At 42.3% G+C, this 26696-nt stretch overlaps 1 long non-coding RNA gene across 1 annotated transcript; it reads right to left on the reverse strand.

Moving 5' to 3' along the window:
* Nucleotides 1-305: 305 nt before the first annotated feature.
* On the reverse strand, nt 306-25518 carry LOC109316140. Its single transcript, XR_002102726.1, has 4 exons — nt 25432-25518; nt 14308-14317; nt 3270-3274; nt 306-316 (listed from the first exon to the last, which is right to left on the reverse strand). It is a non-coding gene; the product is annotated as an uncharacterized LOC109316140 (long non-coding RNA).
* Nucleotides 25519-26696: the final 1178 nt, after the last annotated feature.

A 26696-nucleotide genomic window follows, 5' to 3' on the forward strand; every position in this document is an offset into this window, starting at 1 on the left:
GTTACTCCTAAAGGTGCTCTGTTAAATAGTGCATCTCCAATTCCCTGTCATCCTCCCTTGATAATCTTATAGGTGGCTACAAGGTGTCTCCTCAGATATCTCTTGTGAAGGCTGAAGAGATCCAGATCCCTCAATCTCCCCTTGCAGTGTCTATCACGGAGGCCACTAATCATGCAAGTGGCCCTCCTCTGAACCCTCTCCAGATTCTCCATCTCCCTCCATCTGTTGGTCATGCATCCGCTAATGCACGACAAGGTGCGATTGGCCTTGTTGATGGCACTGTTGCACTGCCGGCTCATGTTCATCTTGGAGTCAACTATGACGCCAAGATCCAGATCGAGAATGACCCATCCACCACCACTCTCTGGGTGTGGTCCCTAAGCCAGTTGACCACCCACCTGACTGTGTAAGCATCCACCCTGCACCCTGCTAGCTTCCCTATGAGAACAGGATGTGAAACTGTCTCGAGGGCCTTCTTAAAGTCCAGGTTGATGACATCAGTCTCAGCTCCTGTGTCAAGGTGGTGTGTGACCTGGTTATAAAAGGCTATAAGATTTGTCAGGCAGGATCTACCTGTGCCAAATCCATGCTGGTTTCATTTCAGCATCGTTTCCCCTGCTGGGCCTTCACAAATATGCTCTTTGATGATTTTTTTCCAGTATATTCCCAAGAATAGAGGTAAGACTGACTAGCCTAAAGTTACTCGGCTCATTCCTTCTCCCCTTCTTAAAAATGGGCACCACACTGGCCCTTTCCCAATTCTCAGGGACCTGGCCAGAGCACCATGAGTGCTCAAACAGCTGTACCCGAGGCTCAGCTATGACACTGGCCAATTCCTTCAGCACCCGTGGATGGAGGTCATCTGGGCTGGCTGACTTGTACCCATCCAACCCCTCCAAGTGTTCCTTAACTAAGTCAGCACTAACCTTTGGTGGTCTAGTGCCTTTTGGACATCTGTCTATGTTCAAGGTAAGGGGAAGTGTCTTGGTCAGTACTTAGGAATACTGAAGTAAAGAACTCATTGAAGAGCTCTGCCTTTTTCCTTGCATCAAACACCGACTGTCCTGATTGGTCCTGCAGGGGTGCTATGTTACTCTCTGCACCTTCCTTTTGCCCACTATGTATCTGCGGGGGTGTAGACATAAGGTGCTGCACGGGGAGCGAGCACAGGGGGCATGTCCCATCACATAGCCATGTTCTACAACCAGCAGGTGCTGCCCGCGCCCACTCCCTGCATGGCACCCTGTGGCCACACGCAAGGCCCTGCCACATGCCCCGCCCCCACATGGCAGTGCACCACACCCCCTGCAGGGCCACAAGCCACACCCCTCACCTTTCCCCCACACACACAGCAGAGTATACCCTGGTCGCCACCACCTCTGCCTTAACTTGCCTATGTGTCTGTTAATAAGGCTCTGGGCAGTGCATGCGCAATTAGCCTGGAGCATTATGGACAGACAGACATACAGCCAGAAGTGCTTCAGCTTTTATTATATTAGGATTAATGCAAAAATATCACAATAAACCCCTTCATGATCTGCCACATAGATGCATTGTTTGAGAACATGATTATTGAGAGGCATAAATCACAGGTTATAAAAATTAAATACATACATTAAGACATTTTAGGGTACAAGGAAATATTTCCATTTCTGATTGGTACTGCCATGCAGTTCTACAGTAAAGCAACCTCCTTTTTTGTTATACACAAGTATCCCCTGACAGTCAAGTTACTCATTACCTATTCCCCTGATCCAATCCCTTCAAAATACATGGATTTCTGTGATATGCATTTACTTTTTATTTTATAGGAGCCAAAGGATCCAAATAAATGATTTTGGAAGCTTAATAAAAATCAATAGACATTCTGTCCATTTAACGGTTTTCTCTCCAGCTCATAAATATCTTTTTCTCAGCATAGAGATAGTAGGTGCAGATGAACCCCCTCAGTCAGTATATTAGGAAAGCAGTAAACACAGTCTCCTTAATCCATTAAATTATGGCAATTGTCAGGATTATTTGTACGCATCAAGTAGTTTCAATAATTCTGAATGACATGAAAAGAAATGAATGCCATGATATACTGTAAAGCTCAGAATTTATGTAGGGTCTCTTAGCTAGAACATGTATAGTACTTTACGTAAAAGAATATGGTATGTTGCACCAAGATTTATTGTCATTGTGGAGAACAACAATATAACTTCTGTAAAGCCATGCAAATGAAGTACTGGAAATAAATATGCCTATCTGAATTGGAAGGAGGCTGGCGAGCAATCTTCAACAAATGATTGATTCAGCAAATAGTCTGTGAATAACCCACAAATAGTTTAATTTGGCTAAAATAGCCTGTTCATGCACAATTCTTCAGTGAATCTTTTGTGCAGGCCATTTTGAGGCTGTGATTGGTTGCCATTTGTTCACTGTAGATAGTTGTGTCACAGGCAGCTTATCTTATGTGTTTCGTTTCTGTTCCCTGACTGGATGACTGTCCATCTTACAGTTGTGCACAGAAATTAAATGGTAGCTGATTCAGCAAATATTCCTATGTACTTATATTTACAGGAGTATTCTCATAACCACCTGCTTTCTACATATGTTCTTATATAGAGAATGTAGGTTCTGAACAGTAGACAAGTGAGTTAGGGTTTTATTTCAGAGACTTGAAATTAAGCCTAGATTCGGTAAACCCCTTAACCACAACAGATAAAATCTACTCAGCAAATCACTTAAGTGGGTCAAGTTAGTGGGACTTAGCATAGCTAAGCATGAACTAAATTGTTTTCTTTTGTTTTTTTAATGGGGCATCGTTGAAATCAATGGGAAGTTTTATGCTGACTTTATGCAGTGTTGGTTTGGCACTTTTATGGTATGAAAAACCAGAAATAATTGCCTATTATTCAGGGGTAAGGCTTGCAATGATGACTGAGAATGAGTATAATTTTTTAAATGTTTTCCTTATCTAATGTATAGAGCATTTAGTCATTGTTCCGCCTATGTTCCCTACCATTAAAAACCAACATATTCAGGCCCTGATTCTCCACCACCCCAACCAGTGCTAGCTCTTCTATTCATGTCAGTGGGTCCAGAGTCAAGCTGTTAGTCACTATTAAAGAATTAAAAAACCCAGACAAACCATGTAATTAAATATCACTACTCCAGGGGAGACATACTGGCTCTATTGAAGTCAATGGGAATTTTGCCATTGACTTCAAAGGGTTTCGTCTCAGCTCTCTTACAACAATATATTTCTGGTAGTAACTTCCCCATACATGTCCTGAATACTGAATTACTGCTTATTTACACTGCATATATTTGGCAATAATTATCTAAATTTTATTTAACTTTCTCTTAATAATTTGCCAAGGAGTAATATTACCATGGGTGTTTTTACTGTACTTAAAATGACCAGTAGTTTGAAAAAGAACAGTTACATATTTTTTTTAAAAAACACAGCTTCATGCCCCGAAGCACAAGCACAATTAACATCTAAGTCCTTGTCTGCTTCTTAAGACCAGCACTTAACTGGAAGAAGAGGATTTAATAACAGTATCTTGCTTTCTTGCTAGGTATTACAAGTTCACAAGAGAGATAATATTCTTAAGGATGAAAAATGTTGTTGATTGCTTGAATCAACATTATATTTTGTCATTATATCTTACTGTAAAATAAAGTTGGCACCAACAAAGAAAGAGTTGATGAGTTTTAAAGCAAAGGGACCAAACAGAATCCGAGAAATTAATCCATATATGCACTATAAAGTAGTAGCATTGTTTTGGGACTCAGCCTTATACAGTAAGATGATCTGTGCTAAGCAGGGGGGTCAGGTTAGATCACCATAAGAACCTCCTTAAAATACATCTGCTAATCGAATCTGTGAATCTAAGAGCCTCCACTTAATATGGAACACTGTTTAACTCAATAAGTAACTCTTCTCTTGCACTGTGATCCTAACATCATAGTGATAGGAAAATGGTACTTACGCTTACAAGTGAGCACTTGCTCACACGATAACCACTTCCCCCCGTCTCTTCCCCCCTACCCCCCAAGACACCAGCTCAACAATTTTGCCCATAGAGTTTTACAAATGCAGTCATTATTCAAAGCATTTTTGGCCTGATTCCCAAGATGGACTAAATGTCAGTATAGACGCCCAAGTTCAGTTTGGTGCCATGGAAATTAAAAATAAAAAACAATCAAATAGGCGACTAAATTCTTTGAGTTCAGTGTCTAATAAAATGAGAGCCTAAGTTCCTGTTATGAAAGGTCATGCATTATTTTTACCCACTGCCTGTCCAATTCTGCATGTTTCAACACTTTACAGGACAGATTTTCAGCTGGCATAAATGCATGTAGCTTTGCTAAGTGTAACAGAAGTATATCGCTTTACACCAACTGCCAGTCTGTCCCGGTATTGTCTCCCCAAGAGATATCTCCATGAGAATGCTGGAGTTGTTGATCAGGAAACATTAAAAGGGCACTCTCCATCAGCAAAACAAGTTCCTTAGTCAGATCTCACAATCAGCAATCACATGATAAGATGGAAAAGGGAACCAGCTAAGTGGTTAGGGTAGGGTCTATAGGTCAGAACTCTGGCTTCTGTTCCCTGATTTGTCACTGATTCGTACAGTTGTTCAGCTGGTCTGCCTAAAACAGATTCAATAGTATTCATTTTCCTCATATAGGTACTACCAAGCTTAACTCCATAATATTTATGCTATGCTTTGGGATACAGAGGAAGGCCGTGAAACTAGTGAAAAATAATGTGTACGATTAACGGCAGTGATATCAGGTAGCCTTCTCCCAGTTCTGGATCATATGACTCTTTGTTTTGAACGCACAAAGAAAAGTTTAGCCAGCCAGACTAGATTGGCTGTTTGTATTACATTTAATCAAACACAAGTGGGAAGAGATAATGTATTGAAAGGCAAAGCCCAGTGTGAAAAACAATGTCTCTGTTGTATTACTTGATGTGACTAATAGGGCTGCAGACAGAGAGTATTTATATTACTCCAAAGTCTGGATCTGAATTTCTGTGAATCATTGAAATCAGTAATTAAAAGACTTACTGGTTCATCTAGTCTGCTCTGCCTCTGCTCTACCAGCATCACAATTTTTTGCAGTGCTTTGCTTAGCCTCCTCCAAAGGACGGGGCTTCAGGATTAAGACACAGTTCCATAGTCCCGTCTGTCTCATTCTCAGGGTGTCCATTCTGTTTTGTAGCCCACTTTCTTCCTTACAACCAGTCCATTACAATAAAGATACCTATCTTGCCTTGCATCTGGTTGTGATTGAGGGCCACACAACTGCCCGAGTAATGGAGCTGAGGGTGATTACAATTGTCTTTGTTGTTCCCATGATCAACAGTCACAGCCACACAGCCAGCAAGCAAATTTTCTGCGAGAAGTTTGGGTGGTGAAGTCTGATTAGTGGTAGTGGCATCCCCACCTTAGAGAAGAGGTAGCACCCCAGGGAGAACAAACTACTGCTCCCTAGTAGATGGCACAGAATGCAACCCCCCTACAGCAAGTCCTGAAAAGCTGCATCAGACAGGCTGCTGTAACTTAGGGAAAATGTCCCGGTCACTGGAGCAGTTATAGGAACCAGGGCAGGCCAGAAGTCATTCAGAATTTCCTGGGCCTCTTCCTACAGTTGTTGTGATCCAGATCAGCAAAGCCCGTTGCTAACATAGACATGGAGAGCTTATCTTCTGAATAGAGCACTTATGCAACAATTATATTAGCAGGTTGTACCTAAATGACACACACTGATCACCCTGCTTCCTGTTAAAGCAATCCTGTGAAATACCCATGTCAAGAGGATTGAGCATTACTAATTTTTTTCCTCTCTCTAGTAAATTTTGATACCAAAAACCCCTCCCTTCCTGCAGAACTGATAGGGCTGTATTTTAAAATCATCCATAGTTTTATAGTAGTCTAATTTGTCCTCCAGCAGTAACAGGTATATATAATCCTTTTGACCTGGGCATACAACAGCCAGAAATAGGCAGTCTACTCCTATTTCTTTAGCTACATGCTCTGGAATAGGCAGGAGATCTGAGAACCAGTCCAAAGTATATTATATGAAACATCCCCAGTCTCAGTTCAAGAAAAGGGATAAGAGTAAAGACAAAAGTAATAGAGATGCTTGTCCTGCTCCCACTCCTGTGGGTTATACCAGAAGGAAGCAATTTGTTGCTCCTTTTTATTGCCATGTGTAACATGTAAACCTGCAACACTGTACTGAATTAGTACATGGTCTTCTGGCTCTATGGAGTTTGCACAGGTGTGACTTGTAAACAGTTTAGTCATACCTGGCATTTAAGCCTCTTGTAACAATTTTTATTTAATAAACACCATGTGTTCTAGGAATACTCTGTTTGAATATTGTAACAAGAGGGACCAGTGGAAAATAGTCTCCTAGCTCGTCTCACTGAAGAACGTAAATAGGAAATGTAAGAACCGATAACCTCCAGAATCATAAAGATTTGACTTAAAGAGGGCAACATTAGTGATGTTGAATAAAAGGAGGAAAAAGGAGGCTATGGTTTATTGGAGCTGGACCTATGTCATGTTTTCAAATCAAGATTAGGCCAGAATGAACTGGCTTCCAGATAAGAACTTAATATGAAACAGACTTTGATCCAGAATTCAATGAAGGAATCATTCCAGCACCAAAGGTAGTAATGTGAAGCAGAAAATGCCTGAACTAAAGATGTCATATTCTTATTCAGCCAATTTACACCTGCTTATCTGATTTTTTTTGAGGAATATAAATATTTTTGCTACTGTGTTGTTAATCCTGCCAGTCCTGAAAAAGCACGAGAGCTAGAGGCCCGGGTTACACGCCGGGTTCTGTACAACAGAACTGTTTAAACTCCGTCCAGATAGCAGATGGAAAGTGCAGGGATGCACTGAGAGAAAGCTTTGTATTTGTAAAAATAAATTACTGAGAGACAATTAATGTGGATTGCCAGAGGGACATTTTTTACAGAATCACTTCTCAAAATCAAAGTGAGCTTGATGGAAACATCAAGAGAACTTTTTTTTTCTAAAAATGAGCCAGGTCAATAATTTTTAATGAACAGTTTAATTTTTAAATGACTTGTTATAAGAAACAGATATCTCCTCCTGTCTTAGGTATGACATTAAACAATTGGCTACTTGCATTACAGATTTAGTGTGGGATCCAACATCTTTTGAGGAATCTATTGTTGGCTACTATCACGGGGCAGATGTGAGATTTGATTGACCAGTAGTATTAAGTGATATAAGCAATCCCATTTCTACTCTGTACATTTTGCCTTTCTGGAAAATTTCAAAATTTCATTTCTTCTCTTAGAAGTACAGAATACAAAGTCTTAACACAAAATAAATTGGAATAATGTTATAATTGCATGTGGCATAAAATAAACCTTGATTTCGATATTGAAGTTATTTTTCTCAGGTTAAATTCTGACACCTATTTCCTGATGCACATTAAATTGCAGACCTAATTACATCTGCTTAGCTTTGGTGGGATCAGAATCTTTGGCCACATAGCAGGGAAAACTTTATAAAATAATTTGTGATATAATACAACTTTTTTGCTTGCTTTAAGCATAAACCATAAGTCTTCTCATCAGTCATTGTATTTCTCACTCCACTTTCCTAGTGGGATTGGTAAAGTGCCTAATCAAGTTAAGATGCAGTTTCAGGGATGTATTTGGCAGCAAAAAGAAATGCAAAAGTATAGAATTCTTGATTCAGAGATGATACCTTTGTAATACCAACAAAGAAATCTCAACAACACTTGCTTTGCAAGCTTTTGAACACACACACCCTTCTTTAGGCTGAGGACAAATCCAATATGGTAAAAATCCTCTTTGGTAGAAAATAAACTTCATTTTGCACAGGAGAACTTTGTGGCTGGAAGTCTGTTCCCCTGGGTCTGCGAGAGTCTTTTGTGTGAGTTGCTCCTTGATGTGCAGATAAGGCTGTTCTCATCCCAGGAGGTGTCAGATGGCAGGAAGGCACAGAGGCTATTCAGGAAGCAGATTCAGGTTGTTTTAGCAGGTACCTACATCAATACACATGGAGGCTTCTTCCAGGAGAGTGATCCAAATCAACAGGATCACATACCTAAGATCCTTATATAGTCAACAAGGGGAGTGAGGAGCTTAGAGGAGTTTTGACACAACCATGTACTATATTCACCTGAATCCAAGATGACTTTAAATTTAAGACGACCCCCTACTGCCATGCATTAAAATTTTCATATTTAGAGATGATACCTTTATAAGAGCAACTAAAACTATAAAAAAAATATGTTTTTATAATTTTCCATGTATAGAATCAACTTATTGGAGGCTCATATTAAATTCACACCCCCCAACCACTGTAACGGGGCAGAGGGAAGAGGGGAAGGCAGCAGGGAGGTCAAGTGGCTGGACCCCTGCCCTTGCCTCTGCCATCTGTTCCCCACACCACTTGCTTACCCTGCTGCCGGTCTCCCCTCGAGCTTGTGTGCCCCAGTGCCTTCCCTCCTCCATGGGGCCTGCACCCCCTGGCACCTGTCCCCACTGCCACTTGCCCCTTCACAGTGCCAGCCCCCCAGCCCTGCCACCTGCACCCCTTAGTACCTCCCTCCATCCTATGCCTACAGTCCCCATCTGTCTGGCCTCCCACTGCCCTGGCTCCATCTCCAGCCCCACTCCAGGCGAGGATGTGGAGAACCTGTTCATCCCTGCCCCCACCCAGCCACACAGCAGCTCTTGTGGTGGTAGAAGCTCCTCTTCAACCCTCACTGCAGCCCCTTAAGCTGGGGCCAGAGCCAGGACTGGAGCTGTTACCACCACCACTGCTGCTACTTGGCCAGGCAGGAGCCGGAGAGACCATGTGCTCCATGTTCTGGGCTGGAGCAGAGTCAGAGCTGGAGTCATTTTGGGGGGTAAGCGGCAGCAAGGTGGAGGGGGGTTGCAAGAGCTGGGGGAGGAGAGGCAGTAGACGCCCAAGTCAGGGCCAGAGCTGCAGCCACCTGACTCCCCCTCCTTCCTCCCACATGTACTTGAATCTAAGACAAAAGTTTCCCCTCCCCCCTCCATGCTGAATTGGGGGGGTGGGGAAACCTTGTCTTGGATTTGAGTAAATATAGTCATTATCACTGCCAGTAGGAAATACTGATTACATGCCCGTGTCAGAACTCCTGCCCCTCCTCAGAGCCTAGCTGACCACAAAGCATCTGTTGTGAACAACTTCTCTTCCCCCTTCCCCACTCCAAACCAAAAACAACACATTTTGTCTTTTATTTGTAAACCATGAAAATGAGACAGATTACAGAGTAAATTTCAAGAGTTTTAGGGCAAGTTTTCAAATGAAAATGGGACCTGGTCCACGAACGTTTGAGATGAGTTTTGAGTACACATGAACAAAGTTACAGTACTACACAGAAAGCATGAAAAGCTGCAATCAAAGTTAGGCGAGACTTATACTGTCTTACCTTAAGGACCAAATGCCCAGCTGATGCAAATTCATGTACCACTGTAGTCAATGAATCAATGCCATTTTATACTGTCTGGGCAAGTCTGGAGATGTCGTATAATGACATTGTTACCAACCTGTGATTTAGCACTTCCTTTTGGAAGTGCTAAATTACGGTGTAGTAACAGCCTGTGCTGTGCCGTACGTGCAGCACATGGTTATTTTTAGTAGCTACTTTGCTATAGTAGTGTGCTATACTGGGGGATCACGTTGCTACAGCAAAGTAGCCGATAGTCACGTATTGCTGCTTGCGTATGCTACGTCACTGTAGTGCATTGCCACAGTCATGTAGTGCCACGTGTAGACATACCTTTTGATTATCGAATCCTCTAGTTTTATTTATTTGGCTTGCAAACCTTGCAGGAACAACAAGCATGATGAACAAAGTTTCAGAGCTTAGTAACACACATTTCATAAATAGAGAAGTCTCTAATTTCAAGATTAATTTGTCATATAGATTTGCACTGAAATTTAACTGGCTGAACAGTGCTTTATAAACTAGGCGGTCCCAAATGGTTCACACACCAAGTTGTTTTAAAAATAAAGTTATCCAAAACATGCTTGCCTACGTGCGATGGGAACTGAAACATGGGCCCAATTGCATAGCAAAAAACTTAACAGAACTTAGATATGGATTGACATAAGCACAATACAAGGATATAGAAGAAAAGAGAATCATGTCATGTAATACAGTTGAATACACTAGTAGTGACTCAAAAGACACCACACAAGTCTACATATGTCTACACAACCTCATAACATTTCAATATGCATAACATGCAGACAGTGTAGTATGCTTCCCTGAGGACAGCTGGCCTATCCTGGACATCATATGGAAATAATAGACCGAATGAGACAACAATAGCATTTTTATAATGATAACCATAATCTAGCTGATCCATTGTTGGAGCCAAACCATAGTCTTCTAAGCACAGTGCGTTCCATGAGCAGTCCCCAAATGAACTACTGTAAGGCAATGGGGTTTCATCAGACAAACTCTTTTTATAACTTTGTGTATGTGTGAGTTTATAGCTTGGATTTTTTAACTCTCTGTCAAAGAAAACCCATCATAAATAGTATTGCAATCATTACAGAACACCCTACAATAAATGGGCATTGTTCTTTTCAGTAACAGCTGCTTTTAGTTTAAGTAGTTTACTATACCTAAAAGCTCTGACAGTGCAGAGACATTTTGCTATCAAGGTTTATCTCAACCTGTTAAAGTCCAGATAAAGAGTTGCCAGCTTTTCTGCTTCAAAGGAGACAAGAGTAATTGGAACTATAAACTCTCCCATTCATCATTAAAATGGGGAGCTTTATAGGACCAATAGAAAGCATCTGTGTCTTGACTAAGACAAGGCATACATTAAACAGATTTAACCGGAGGCTGCTCAATACAACAAATCACTTGTCAGAAGTTTCCTGATGTCAATACACGCACACTCATTTTAGAACAGGATAAAAACAGAACAGGCCAAATGAGAAGATTATTGGAAAAAATCAAGTCCTCGTCCTGTGGGGTGCTGAGAGTCCTTGATTCATGACTGACTTTAGAAGAAGCCAAGAGCTCTCAGCACCCCACAGAAAGAGCTCAGAACCAGACATGATTCGGCTCTGGACCTTAGTTCAGTTTTACTTCCCACATTGTGTCTTGGCATGCAGGGATTTTGCTATGACAAGACTGAATGTCCATTAATTTAAAATTATTTGCACTCACACATTGGCCAAATCTGTCAATTATTCATTTATTACAATATTTTTTAAAATGATTTTAAAAGAAAATAACTTAGGAAGTCTAGAGTGTCGATTAATCCATGAAGCTCCCTCATCAGTCATCTATTAATCATATGCCAACACTACATTAATGAAAATGTGTATTTATCTCATGGTTAAGTAGACAGGATTCATGCAAAATGTGCTTGTAGTTTGATCTGAATCTGGATCTGAACCTGGATTCTCCCCTTTCCAAAGCAAAACAAACATTTCTAATAGCCTTGTCAAATGCACCGAAGACAGAAACAGCCTCTCAAGAGAATAGGGTTTGTTCTTTTAGATTACCTTTTCTATCACCAGACTATAAGATGGTTGAGTTTAAATGAAGGTGTCTGCCAGAGACCTAGTCCCAAAGTAACTTTCTACTTCCTTTCTCTTGTATTTAAACTTTCTTGACACAGCATATTTATCTTCCATTAGATCCCACTGGAACATCCAATGGAAGGTTACTTGATAAGAACTATTACAGTTTCCCAAAGAAAAGATGCTATAATAACCCTTTCTCATTTTGTTACTGTAGAATAAGATTTTTATTGACACAATCATTGTACAAATAAAGGTCTTGGATCTTCTAGAGCTCAAATTTGTTGAGTGTCAGGGTACAATGGGCTTATCTACTTTTTTGTAGAAAAGGTGGGATAAGATGTGTGAAAAGTAAGGGAGTAGTTGGCTCTGCAAGACTAAATGGACTAGAAAATAGGATTTATTGTTGATACTCTACTTTTAAAATGTGAGGGTTTTCCGGGGGGGGGGGAGTTGCATAATTCATGGGATATGAACACACTATCAATTCAAATAAATAGCTGATAAGGTTCTGGATCCATTCCTGCAGCCCTGGAACCAATCACATTCCAGTTAGGCAGGTATGCAGCACTGTACATTTGCCCAGGTATGCATATAATTCCCTAAAATTTAGCTGGGCAAACATCCATGACAAGAGAAGGAGAACCTCCCAGATTTTACCCAAATACTTCATGGTTAGGGGACTCAATCAAGCAGTAGAAAATACACTTTCTAGCTCCCCCTGCCTCCCTGTGCCCAGGGACGGTTTGAAAGGACATCTCCTGCTTCTCAGCATAGTGCTGAAACTACCAAGGTACAATTTAAATTAGTCCCTTGAAACTAGTCCGTGGACAGCCAAGGGAGGGAGATATGTGGAGTCGGGGGGAGAGAAGAAGCCAGAGGGAGGCTACATGGCTCACTGAGATAGGTGCTTCTCTGGATGGGACAGTCCCCTGGGCTCTCACCGGGATCCTTTCTCTCAGCAGGGCAGAAACTTCCCTGCTGCGGCCCAGCAGCATAACTTGGGGACTGAGCAGGACACCAGCACTGGGTGCCAAACATGAGGGGGCACCTGAATCCCCTCCACCCCCACCCATCTTCCACCTGGGTATCTTTGCCGTTGCATCTCCTAGCCATGGGAGCTGGGCGACATAGCCCCACACCCAGCAGTATATCTGGGGGTTGAGGAATGAGTGAAGCAAGTGGAACAGTGCCCCTCCTACTCCCCCCACACTGCTGCCCCTGAGTCTTTGCCATAGCAAGCACAGCCCTGCACCCAGTAGCACGTCTGGGGTTTGGGAGGTGTGAACAGGGCCACCAGGTGTGGAACCTGCACCATGGGGCTGCTGCTAAGACAGAGGCTTTGCCGTCAGTGTGCGGAGAGCCCAGGCAGGTGAGACTTCCCTGCTCCTCTGCCCCATCCACCAAGGTCATCATACCACCCCCACCCCACGCCAGGCACTGAATGAGCTTGCTACTCCTCTGCTACCTTCCATTTGTTTTATCCAATGACTATTACATCCAAGATGCCATGGCTCAGGTACAAGGGGAAGGCTGGAGAGGGGAATAGTGCTATCTTCTTCCATTGTGTTTCTCAGGTATGCACAAAGGCATCCAGGCTGACTCTGTTTCTCCCGAGGGTGAAGCAGAATTGCCAGCTGTGCATAAATGCCATTTTTGGCACTTACACAGCAGGGGAAATGCCATTGGGCATATTAAGTGAAATAGCATCTAGCCCCGTGCATTTGTTGGCCAAATTTGTAAAATACAGCTATAATTTACTGATTTGCCTCATAAAAGCTGTGAGTATTCGTTAGGGAATATCTGGAAACAACTTCCAAATATAAAGTGGTATAAAATAATTACTCTTATATGGTCTGCATTTGGGAGACCTCAAATTGCTTTGCAAAGAAAATTACTAATATTGGTAGAGTCGGGCAAATTTGGGGTGAAATGCAGACAATAATTTCGGCTGACCAAATGGGGGGGAAGGACGAATTTTGAAACTATCTACATTTTCATGTTAGTATTTTCTAAATAAAGTGTTTCATTTTGGAAATTCTATGCTATTTCTCTCAACATTTTTACTTTTAAAGGAAAAAAAAAAGTGGGGGGACAGGATTTTGAACTTGGAGATCTAGCCAAACTTGTCTAAATAACCTGAAAATGAAACAACACATTTAGCGTGATGTCATATGAAATGTTCTGCATTGACTCATAAATACATTATTTAACCTACAAAACCTCAGAATTTTTTTCAGTTTTACATGAACCAAGTTTTCCCCTCATATTTTGATTTAGCTGCTAGAACAAAAAGGGCCTTTAGTCACCCAACTCTGTTTACTTCACAGACAAGAAAACTGAGGCACAGAGATTTCAAAGGCTCTCCCTGTGGGCCCGCAATAAAAACAGAAGCAAAGTTCATGTTTCCTGAGTCTCAGGTCACTGCTTTATATTGTGAGTAAAGAAACATTTACTAGACACACTGCTCTGTTCATATCTTTTCACAGCATCTTATGAAGTTAGTCTCTAAGGTGCATCTCTACCTTGCTATTTACAATGGAGTTATGGATCAGTTTTTTTCTGTTGATTTTAAAGACATAATGAATACTTTATTATTGCATGATCTTTCATCTGTAGAACAAGCTATTTAAGACATAGATTTTAAGTGAGTCATTCAAGTGATTCTTCTTTATCTTCACCATTTGTTTGTGATCCAAAAAAAGCCATTCCATACTAATCTTCAGCTGATTGCCCTATTTGCAGAGCTTTAGAGTTCAGCTTCTCTCAAAGAATAGGCATAATTTCTTTAATAAAATTCAGCTGGTTTTACTGAATAATTCAGGTGGTTTACATTTTTGCAATTTTCCCCTTGGAGTTTTAGAAAACCTTTTTATCTTTTTAGACTGTTTTCCAAAGTTACCTGAAAGTTACTGTTTGATTCATGGAGGAAAGCTGAATGCCTTTTTTGGATCAAATAACATGTATCAATAGATTTACACAGAATTATGAAATAGCTCTCTCCCTGCCACCATGAAGCTGATCAAGGATGCCTTATGTATTAGAAATATTTGCATTCATATTGTAAATGGTATCCCTATATTGTATTATGTAAATGACATAGAAAATGAGTAATTTGCCATTTATAATTTTTAAGCAGTCAAACTATTCCATTTAAAATGCAGTAACTACTTTAAGCTACACAGCAAGGCTGCCAGCCTTTTACGCATGGCAGGCTGCTGTTTGTGACTTGGCTGTAGCCTCGGGTTATGGATCCTCTCCACAGCACCCCGCTCTGCAGCATCCCAGATCTCCCTGCTCTCTGTGGAGGGCAGCTCTCTCTCTGCCATGACCCCTGCTGCAGCATCCACTCACCCATGCCACTGAGTGCCCTGACTCTTGTCACCAACAGCAGTGGGGAGAGAAAAATTTAGAGGCAAGAGTGAGGGCTGTCATAGGGAGTCAAGACAGCACAAGAGAGCAGCCCTCAACACAGAGCAGGGAACAGAGCAGCAACAGTGGAAGGGATTGGTGACATCCGATGTATGGCAGAAGACAAAGGAGGGGATTGCACCAGGATGAGTTGCATGCTGCTAATCCCTACCTATTGCAAGCTGCATCAGACCTTTGGAGGCCAAATGCAACCTCCTCTTGGCCTGCATCTAGACTATGGGTTGTGGGTTGCTAACCTTTGCTATATAACACATATGTTGTAAAATCAAGTCATGCACCTGTGTAGGAGATCAAGTGGGGACCATATTGCCAAGTGAGTTTGCAAATACCATTGCAAGTCTTATCATCAGTTAGCTCCAATACCTTTCAACTGCTTCAGGACATATTGTGAGGTTGTTTAATGTGAACTGCTATAACAGCAGTAACACAATTAGTTTCACATGAGCTACCTTGCCTGTAATTAAACTTGGTTCTATCCCATTTCCTGTATACTCTAACTGTTGAATTGTAGCTATCAAATAGAGATGCTGGACAAAAGATGAAAGGAAATTATTATTTTTTAATGTCATATTATGATTTCTTCAAAGTTGACCAGCTGTATTACTGTTATTCATGGCCCTGATCAAAGTAACCAGCATGTAAGGAATCCCACCTATAGGCAAGAAAGCAGTTATGAATTAATTGATACTATTCAGGTGCTCAGGGTCTCCCTCTTTTTGAATTAATTTTCTACACACTAGAATATTTCATACCACTATGATATTTTGAGATGAAAGTAGTCATGGCTGCTGTGATTTTTTTGTTGAGCCAACTGCTGTTTTTGTGTGTTATACATGCTTAGAGCACCCTGACCAATTAGGCCTTTTGTGGACTTAGGAGTGGAGGAACTTAACTGGGGAATGTCAAAGACATTTAAGTTTAGATGCGATATAGGCACTCATAGCTCTGGCAAGATAACCACGTTCATTGACGTGCCAAGTAGAAGTTTAAATGCTAAAATAATATTACTGGCAGAAACCCAGTCTACTCCATATTGCTGCCAGTGGCCTGAGACACTATAACAACAGTAACACAATTAGTTTCATACAATCTATCTCGCCTGTAATTAAATTTAGTTCTGTGCTATTTCCTATGTGCTCCAGCTGCTGAGTTGTACCTATCACTTAGAGATGACTTAGAAAAATAGAAGGAGGTGGGAAAACGGAAGAGATTAGAGAAGGTTATCATGGATCATTCACTTGGATGTATGTGTCTATAAGCTTTCTGGGGAGCTGAGTTTTCCACCCTTCTCCAGGGAAGCACAGCCCCTTGAACATATAACACTTGTTTTCAACAGGGCTTAAATACATGTTTGAAATTAGCATATGCTTAATTATTTTCCTGAGGTCTACATAAATTTGTCACAGTATCACGTATGTTGAAGTTCTGCTGCTGTTTGTCAGAAATTGCAGTCTTGTTGCCTACCTTAGTTAGGTTTCTAGGATATTTCCAAAATCTAGGGGCAACTTCACAAAATCTGTGTGTGTTAACTTTTCCCAGCACCTAGGCTCAAGTTTTTGGCAGTGGTAGACTTTGAGAGGAATAGAAGAGTTCATTACATGTAACTATACCAGGGACATGTTCACTGATCTGGAAGTATCTGGAAGCATGACATTTTCCAAATTATGGCTCCTACATGAAATGTTTAAACCAGATGAAAATAATAGCATGAGTCACCTGGCTAGGTTATCTTGTGCAGTATGAACTAACTGCCAAAGCTTCTCTCTTTCGTGCACATATTGCCACAAAAAATGCCTAAAAGCAGTTATTCAAGACTTACATAAAAAGTTTTCCTATAATGTACTTAGAATAGGAAAATATTCTCTTGGTTCTTGCCCTTCTGCCAACTTTCAAAGCTTTACAGGGTTAGCAGCAGAACTGCAGGAAATGAATTCCTAGCCAATGACATTTTTTGACATTGTAAGAATTTTTCCCCTTTCACATTGGGATAAACTCGAGACCTCAAAATTAAGTCCCCAATCTGCTACATTTAAAGCAAAATCTTGAACTTCTTTCCCTCACCAATTAAATGATTTGCTATTCTATCCTACTCTTGTTTTGCCCAGAAATTCCATCCTAGACCTGAGAAACCTTTTCAGTGAAACCATTTCATCAGAAGATTTATGACCCGGTGTCTTTAGCCATTCATCATGTAGAAAATACAGGCCAGCTACACATCTGACCTTATCTGAGTCTGTGGATTTTTGAAACATTTATAACACTTACAGCCGGGAAGAGGACATTTAGCATTCATTATATCAACTGGTCATATCTCATCAGCTGATCCCTTGTAACCAATTTGTATCTCTAGTCCTATGCCGCAGTATATAAATGTAAATGGGGACAGCTTACTACAGGAAGGAAACAGCTGCTAAACTACCACAGCTTTCCACTTCCACAGCTTCCACAGACAAAACAGTTACAGTGGGATCCACTTGAAATGATAAGTCCCCCCAGCCCTTTTAATTGGTATGACTGTTTTGTCTGCTCATGCAACAAGGAAATAACTTGACGCTTCTGCTCCAGTTCTCATTAGATGCCCTTTGTATTAACTAAATAGCCAAGACACTTTATTCCAATCCCCATTTAACCATCACTTTCTTAAGATCCTTTATATTTGGGTCTCATCTAATTTGAATACAAACACCTTATACACATCAGCTCCAGTACGGAGAACTTGATTTGGCACTATCCTTTATTAACAGACTTTACTAGCTATTTGCCAACAAGCACTCAATATTGAAGCATAACATCTTGGGGAGGCTTACTACCACTGTCTCTTATCCAGCAATGCAAAGGAACTATAAACACAGCTTAGCAGTTAAACCAGATTTATTGTTGCTTTGTGTCACCAGAGCAGCACAAAGTAGCCAGATTATACTGCTGAACCCAACTCCAGACTTCAGGAATTTACAGCTCGTTTCTGTTTTTCGCTCCAGGAGTCCCCTTTTTTCTTTTTATATGAGGGATATTCTACAGCTTTCCTACCAACTTGACAGAAATCATATTATTCTTTACACAGGTTTTATTATATATTAATTATTTACTTGCCATTGCCCATTACAGCAAGTGTTAACTGAGACCACTACCTCTTATGTGCATTCTTTCTTTAATACCCATGAACAAGAAGTGAAACAAGTATTTGGGAAAATCTTACACAAGGGCTTATTATATTTGCTGAGTGGGTGGATCCACACAAAATACATCATCTGCATCTTACTCTCTTTGCCAGAATGTAAGCTATGCAGATCCTTATTGTGAAGCAGTTATATCACACATTATTTAGTCCCAAAGGACCCTGGCAGATGTTACACTTAAGGCCTGATTAACTGGTTGACTGTGTCTTGCAGTGTAACCTGCCCACACATTCAGGCAGAACAAAATGCAAAACCAGCCATAAAATTATTACACAAAAAATGTGTAAGAATTTTGTGCCTGCTTTCCACTGCACCTTAAAATGAAAGTGTGGATAGGTATAGATTTCATAGATTTCATAGACATTTGGGCTCGAAGGGACCTGAGGAAATCATCAAGTCTAGCCCCCTGCCACAAGGGCAGGAAGTCAGTTAGGGTCAAAGGATCCCAGCAAGATAAGCATCCAAACATTTCTTAAAGGAGTCCAGAGTAGGTGCCTGCACCACCTCTGGAGGGAGGGAGTGTATTCCAGGCCTTGGGGGCTCAGACAGTAAAGAACTTTTTCCATATGTCCAGCCTAAAATGGTTTTTTGAGGAATTTGTGACTGTTCAACCTTGTCATCCCTTGGGGTGCTCTGATAAACAGGCATTCCCCCAGATCCTGATGCACACCCCTGATGTACTTACAGGCTGCCACCAGGCACCCCTGAGCCTGCGCTTCTCCAGGCTGAGGAGTCCCATGGCTCTCAGCCTGTCTTCATAAGGCCTACTCTCTTGTCCTCTGATCATGCATGTGGCTCTCCTCTGGACTCTCTCAGGCTTCTCCACGTCCTTCTTGAACTGCGAAGCCCAGAGTTGGATGCAGTACTCCAGCTGCAGCCTCCCCAAGGCCGAGTACAGCAGGAGAATGATGTCCTGAGATTTACTTGAAAAGCATATATGGATGCAAGCCAAAGTTTGGTTTGCTTTATCAGCTGTGACATCACATTGGTGGCTCGTGTTCATCCTGTAGTCAATCATGACCCCCAAGTATCTTTCAGTGGTGGTGCTAGTGAGCGTAGCACTGCTGAGCTTATAAGCTTGCTCCAGGATTTTTTTCCCAAGGTGACATACCTTACGTTTGTTGGTACTGAATGTCACAAGTTTGTATCTGCCCACTTTTTGAGCCTATCCAAGTCAGCCTGGATCACCAGCCTATCTTCAGGTGTGGACACTCTACCCAAAGTTTGGTGTCATCAGCAAACTTGGCCAGTCCACTTCTGACACCAGTATTCACATTGTTGATAAAGATGTTAAGTAGAACAGGTCCAAGGATGGAGCTTTGGGGGACAACACTGGTCATGGAGGACCATAATGATTCACTTCCACTGACCACTACTCTCTGAGTCTGGCCTCTGAGCCAATTCCCCAGCCATTGGACTCTGATGTAGCCAAGGCTACAGTTGGCCAATTTTTCCAAGAGGAAATTGTGGAACACCAGATCAAAGACTTTTTTAAAGTCCAGATATATGATGTCAATCTCTTCTCCCTTGTCCAGGTGATATGTCACCTGGTCATAGACAGAGACAAGATTGGTCAGGCAAGATGTACCCACAACAAACCCATGCTGGCTGTCCCTCAGGAAGTTGCCATCAGCCAGCTTGTCTAGAATGATCTCTTTAATAACTTTTTCCAGAATCATTCCAGGGATTGAGATCAAGCTGATTGGCCTGTAGTTCCCTGGATCTACTTTCCTCCCTTTCTTGAAGATGGGCACCACATTGGCCTTCTTCCAATCTTCAGGTACTTCACCTGAGTGCCAGGAGTTTTCGAATATCTTTGCCAGTGGCTCCGCTATGACTCCTGCCAGCTACTTAAGTTCTCTGGGGTGCAGTCTGTCAGAACCCGCTGACTTGAAGTTATCCAGCCTCTCAAGGTGTTCCTTTACAAGGTCTACACTGATGCTGGGTAAAAATTCACCCTCACCCTGGCCATCCCACATCATGCTAGGCAGGGCAGTCCCTTTGGGTTGATGAAAAACCAACACAAAGTACCCATTAAGCAGGTTAGCTTTTTCCTGGGTGTCAGACGTCAGTTGTCCCATTTGGTTTAGCAGAGGTCCAATGTTACCCTTGCTTTTCTTCTGACTCCACACATCTAAAAAAAGGACTTTTTACTGTCCTTGATACATGTAGCCAGGTGGAGTTTGGTTACAGCCTTGGCTTTCCTGGTTCACTCCCTACAGGTACAGACCAGTGCAGACTACTCCTCCTTCATAGTAATCCCTGTCTTCCATCCTTTATAAGGCTCTCTTTTTAGACATTGGAGGTCTACAAGTTTCCTGCTCAGCCCAGGGGGTTGCCATGCCCTTTTGCTACCTTTCCTCCGAGATGGGCTGGACATCCCCTGTGCTTTCAGGATTTCTGCCTTAAGGAGCAACCACTCATCTTGGATGCCCCTCCCTGTTGAGTCATGGCCCCTTTGAGCCTCAACAACAAGCCTCCTGAGCTTATCAAAGTTAGCTTTCCTAAAATCAAGGACTTCTGAATTGCTGACTGAGTTGCTAGCTTTGCAATGGATAGTAAAAGTGATCAGCTTGTGGTCTCTGTCTCCCAGCTTTCCTTCAATTTTTAGATTGCTAACTAGATCATTCCCTTTAGCCAGCACCAGGTCCAGCTGTGCTTTACCTCTTGTTGGTCCATAGACTTTTTGTGTCAGGTAGAGCTCATTGATGCATGTGAGGAAGCTTTGCAACCATTTAGATCTGGCTGGGTGCTCTTCCCATGAGATGTCCAGTCTGCCATGAAAACCACGCACTGAGAGCATATAGCCTTAGCCAGTTTCCTGGTAAGTTCCTGGTCAAGGTCTTGTTCCTGGTTAGGGGGTCTGTAGTAGACTCCTACCATTGTGTCCCCCATGCCACGTTCCCCATGTAACACATCCCCCTATTTTAACCCAGAGCATCTATAGTCTCTAGGTAGACTACACCAGGGTCTCCAACTGGCTGACAATCTGCTTATCAGTGGATTGCTCCAGGGCTCCACTGAGAACTATCTCAGAGCCAGTGAACAATCAGCTAAATGTTGGTTTCACAATCCTGGGCTTCCCCTCCACTGCCAAATAGGTCATAATTGGTGTCTGATCCCAAATTTACATCTCCTACCATGTTCATTTACATGAATATCAGTCATCAATTTTGGGGTGGAAACCATTGGGGGAGGGAGGAAAGTTCACTTGCGCTGAAGAAATTACAGAGAATGTGAGGATTTGAAATATCACATGCTGTTGAATGTGTATGTATTTAAAGCCCTTTTAGCTTCAGGTCTCCTTCTACTTGCTTTCCATTGAGTTAAAGAATTAACTTTCCATCAGAGCCAATATTTTACTGACTTTCAGCATGGTTTTAACATGATAACAGTAATTCGGAAATACTCATTATTTTAAAATAACATCAAAACCCACTAGGCTCTTATGGTAGAAAGAAGAGATGGTTCAGCTTGATTTGGTTTGTTTCTTTTACTTAGGAAAGCAAATACATTTTCCCTGCTTTAGGAAGCCAGCAGCATATTATAAAGGAAGCCAATCAGCTTTCATTTCCAATCTGTTTTGTTAATATTAATGAACATCTACAAAGAACCCGGTTTTGGTTTTTATGGAGTCTGACTGGAATCCAGTATGAATGTGCCCAAATGCATACCACGTCCTGTACTTGAATTGAATTCCATTCAATACATTGTTGTCTGTTACTTTGTATATGGTTTGCTCTCTGTATACTCTATGTTCCCATCTGGATTGACTACATAGTACTTGGAAGGAGATGGGAAAGGAAGTAGTCTGAGCACCATCCTGGGAGCCAGATATTTTGAAACTACAGCCTAGGACTATCCTAGATGGACTGTACATCTTCTTCTCCATGTCCCCATCTCTAAAGCAAGACTCCAAAATTAGAGTGAGGATGTGAATAAATTAGCTCAGGCAAGATTTACTCTCAGTTATATAAAAGCAGTTTCTATTGATTTCAAAGGGAGCTTCTGCATCTGAGCGCAAGATTCGACTCTTAAAAGCCCCGTGTTACTCTTTTAAGCCAGGTACAGACATTACACTTTTACCAGTATAAGAGATCAGAAACTGGTCCATACCTGTAACACAACAGAAGTTTGTCACACATAGACTGGCTTAAACATGGTGGAACCCAGTTTAAGCTTTGCCAAAAAGTTATGTGTGTTCTGATCACTACTGATTGAAATTACTCTGCTTACAGGAAACCGTGCAGAAATTCTGCCTTTGTTTTTTTAATGTCTGTACCTAGCCTTAGCGAAGAATAAAGAAGACAGAAACATTTCAGCTGAAACTTCACAGTCCAAATCCTGAATGCAATGAAATCAATAGCAATGTCCAGGTGACTTAAGTGGACCCAAGATGCATCCTGCACGTTCAGTGTCCCATCACGGAGGTCAGCTTCTCAAGTATCCACAGAAAAGGTAAAGTTCACTTCAAGGTATACGCTCTTATTCTCCTAACAGCACATGCCTTTTGTAAGCCTTTATCCAACTCACTAGGCATGCAAAAGCGTTACCTATACTCCAAGATTACCACAAAAAAGGGAGAGAGAGAAAGATACCATGTGACTAGCGGTAGCTAATTCGAAATGAAATTACAGAGTGAATGACTGTCCAGGGCAGATTGAGGATTTGGCAAAGGAAGATGCAGGAGCAACAATCTGTGCTGCAGGGTTGGCTGCACCCACCACTCCCAGCCTCTCTCCCTCTAATTTCACCCTGACTCTCTGCAGTCATAACACCCTGACTCTCAGAAGTCTCTGCAGGGAGGAGGAAAAGGGTATGAGGGAACTGGAGAGTTACCAATGGTAACGTCCATACACAAATGGTAGGAGTATGGGGGATAAGCAGGAGAAATTGGCACTCCTGATAGCAAATACGGAATATGTTCTCATTGGAATAGCTGAGACCTGGTGGGATGCCACGCATGACTGGGCTGTATGCATTGAAGGCTACGGACTACACAGAAGGGACCGGATAGGGAAGAAGGGAGGAGGTGTAGCTCTCTATGTAAAGGAATGATATATCTCCTTGGAGGCCCAGATTGGCTCTAGAGAAGCTCAAGACCTTGTGGTTCAAGATATGGGGGAATGAGCAGAAGGGGGCTTGATGGTAGGTGTCTACTACAGACCTCCACACCAAGAGGAGGAGCTGGGTCTGGAATTTTCTAGAGAACTAATGGAGGCTGCACATTCAAGGGACCAGGTTGTCATTGGTGACCTCAATTACATCTGACATCTGGTGGGAGGAGCACTTGACCAGATCTGACCAGCCACGTAGGTTTTTGACCTGCGTGGAAGAACTTTATTTAGTACAGATGGTGAACAGGCCAACCAGGGGAAAGGCTTTGTTGGATTTGGTTCTAGCCAAAGGGGACGACCTGATAGAAATCTAAGGATTGAGGGTAATCTGCGAGATAGTGATCACGAGATGATAAAATTAACTATGTCATAGGGCAGGAAAGTCATCCAGTAGGGCAGAGGTGCTTGACTTCAGGAAGGTTGACTTCAATGAGCTTAGGAAAATAATGAGAGAGACCCTATGAGAAGAGGGACTGGAGAGGAAGAGTGGTCATTCCTCAAAGGAGCAATCCTCAGAGCACAGAAAAGGTCTATTCCTGTATGCAGAAAAGGTAGTAAAGGGGCCAGAAAGCTCCCTTGGCTTACCAGAGGAGTCAAGGAGTGCTCAATAAAGGAAAATGAGGCTTACAGACAGTGAAAACAAGGGGTAGCCACCAAGGAGGAATACGCAAGTATAGCTCATATTTGTAGGGAGAGGATACAGAAGGCAAGAGCTGTGACCAAGATCAGGTTGGTGACTGAAATCAAGGACAATAAGTATTCCTTCTTTAGGTATATAGGAAGCAGGAGGAAGACCAAGGGAAATGTTTAGAAGACCAAGGGAGCCTTCCAGAGTAGGCCAGGACAGCTGATAACAGGCAGTCAGGAGAAAGCTGAACTCTTTAATGCACTGGTTTTCCTGCATGCGTATGGTGGTCACCCACCTGATCAGATACTGGATGGATGCGAGGGAGGGGGAGGTGATTGCTAACCAATGGTCAGTGTCGAACTGGTGAGGGAGCACTTTGAGTGACTGAATGTCTTCAAGTTGGCAGGACTGGATGGACTACACTCAAGAGTGCTGAGGAAATTGGCTGGAGTCATTGCGGGACGTTTGGTGAAGGTATCTGAAGACTCATGGTACTTGGGAGAGGTCCCAAAAGACTTGAAAAGGGCCAATGCAGTGCCAATCTTTAAGAAGGGGAGGAGGGAGGATCAAGGAAACTATGGGCTGGTCAGTTTGACCTCAAAACTGGATAACATTTTGGAAAAAAATATCAGGTCCATTTGTGAGAGACTGGCAGAAGGCATGATGCTGAGGAATAGCTAACATGGTTTCATTGTGGGCAGGTCATGTTTGATCAACCTCGTCTCCTTCTATGATCAAGTATGAAACACTTAGATGTGAGAGAGCTGTTGATGTCATCTACGTGGCTTTTAAAAAGGTTTTTGATATGGTTCCCCATGACACTTATAAAAAAAAAACTGGGTTATTGTGGGCTAGCAGAGTCCACTGTCAGGTGAATTGGGAACCGGCCATGGGGTCAAACCCAGAGAGTGGCAGTGGATGGGTCTGTATCACCACGGTGGGAGGTGGCCAATGGTGTCCTGCAGGGTTCAGTTCTTAGCCTTGTGCTGTTCAACATCTTTATCAATGATTTAGATGAGGATGTGGAAAGCATGCTGGCCAAGTTTGCAGACAATACTAAGTTATTGGGAAAAGCAGTATTGCTAGGATATGGATCCAAGCAGACCCAGACAAGCTGAAAATGTGGGCAGAAAGGAACCAAATGGAGTTCAGTAAGAATAAATGCAGAGTGCTTCATCTGGGGAGAAGTAACCAGCAACACAAGTATAGGTTAGGAGGAGGTATTCTAGCCAGCACAATGGCTGACAGGGACCTTGAGGTTATGATTGATCACAGGACGGACATGAGCTACCAGTGTGACACTGTAGTCAACAGAGTTAGTAGCATACTGGGATGCTTTAGCCAACGCATCGTGAGCAAAGCTAAGGAAGTGATACTTCCTCTCTACTCAGAGTTGGTGAGACCCCAGCTGGAGTACTATGTCCAGTTTTGGGTGCCACACTTCAAAAAGACAGGGGCAATCTTGAAAGGGTCCAGAGAAGGGCCACAAGAATGATTAAGGGCTTGGAGGACAAACCTTATGGGGAAAGACTAAGGGATAGGGACTGTTCAACCTGGGGAAGAGAAGACTGAACTGGGGGGTGGGGGCAGAAATGGGGGTCCCCAGAGCAGCAACTGTGGGCATTGCTTTTCCATAGGACATTTCAGGGGCATGGGGGGTGGGGAGGGGAGGGCAGATTTGTGCAAAGGGAGGTGAGCACTAGCCTTGCCCAGAGGCTAGGTGCTATGATACCCTTAAAAATCCCTCATGGAGCCCTAGGCACCCTGGTTCTGAATCATTGCTATACGATAATTTGTAATTGTTTGGTTTCTTACCCATGTACCTAAGAACCACTGTTTGTTGTGTTCATTGGATAATTATCCTGCTTGGTATTATTTTGTATTCAAGCTGGAAAGGAAATATGGACTTATGGACATAATCACCATTTTCTAAATCATGTTAAATGATTTGTATCGTGATTTGCATCACACACTTCAAATCAAATTTGAATTAAGTGTTAATAGATGATCAAGGGGGGTTGCCCCCTGCTTCCCCAACCAGTAGCCTGTGTGCTTGGCAAGACTTTGGGCTTAGTCAGGATACTGATGCTTAGTCACAGTGAGGTATTGTTGGCATGTTTGACTTTGTAAAGGTGTTACTTTGTGCCAGGGTTTTCGGTTGTAGTCATGTTGGTCTACGGACATACACAGGCAAGATTCTTTTATTAGACCAACAGAGTAGCTGGAAAAAAGTTCTTAGTAAGCTTGTGAGCACAATCATCCTTCTTCAGGCATAAGGAGCCTCTGCTGTTCTGAGACTCCAAGAAATGGACGGACTCTCTATGCCTGAAGAAGGGTGACTGTGCCCGAAAGCTTGCTAAGAACTTTTTCCAGCTACCTAGTCGGTCTAATAAAAGATACCACATCTACTCAAAAAACCTCCTTACTTTGTGCCTGATAGCCTCTGTTGTGTTGCAAAAACCCAGTTGAGTTTCCCTTGAGAGGACTGATATTTGTAATACTTAATCTGCATTCCTAAGGAATGCTTATCTGAGTTCTTCCTCCTCCTCCTCCTCTTCTTCTTCCTTCACTTATCCCATCAAAATGGGGTCACTATTGTAGATCCTCTCTCCACTGGCTTCAGTCATACAATTTTACTTATACAATGTGGATCCAAGCCTGGATAATGGAGGACAGTTAGCATCAGGCAGAGCACCCATCTGTAAAAACCTTTGCCAAATCATCATGATGTGGACCTGAGATTTTAAGGACT

Source organism: Crocodylus porosus, unplaced genomic scaffold (assembly GCF_001723895.1).
Source record: "Crocodylus porosus isolate Cpor-Errol unplaced genomic scaffold, CroPor_comp1, whole genome shotgun sequence".
Taxonomy (NCBI): Eukaryota; Metazoa; Chordata; order Crocodylia; family Crocodylidae; genus Crocodylus; species Crocodylus porosus.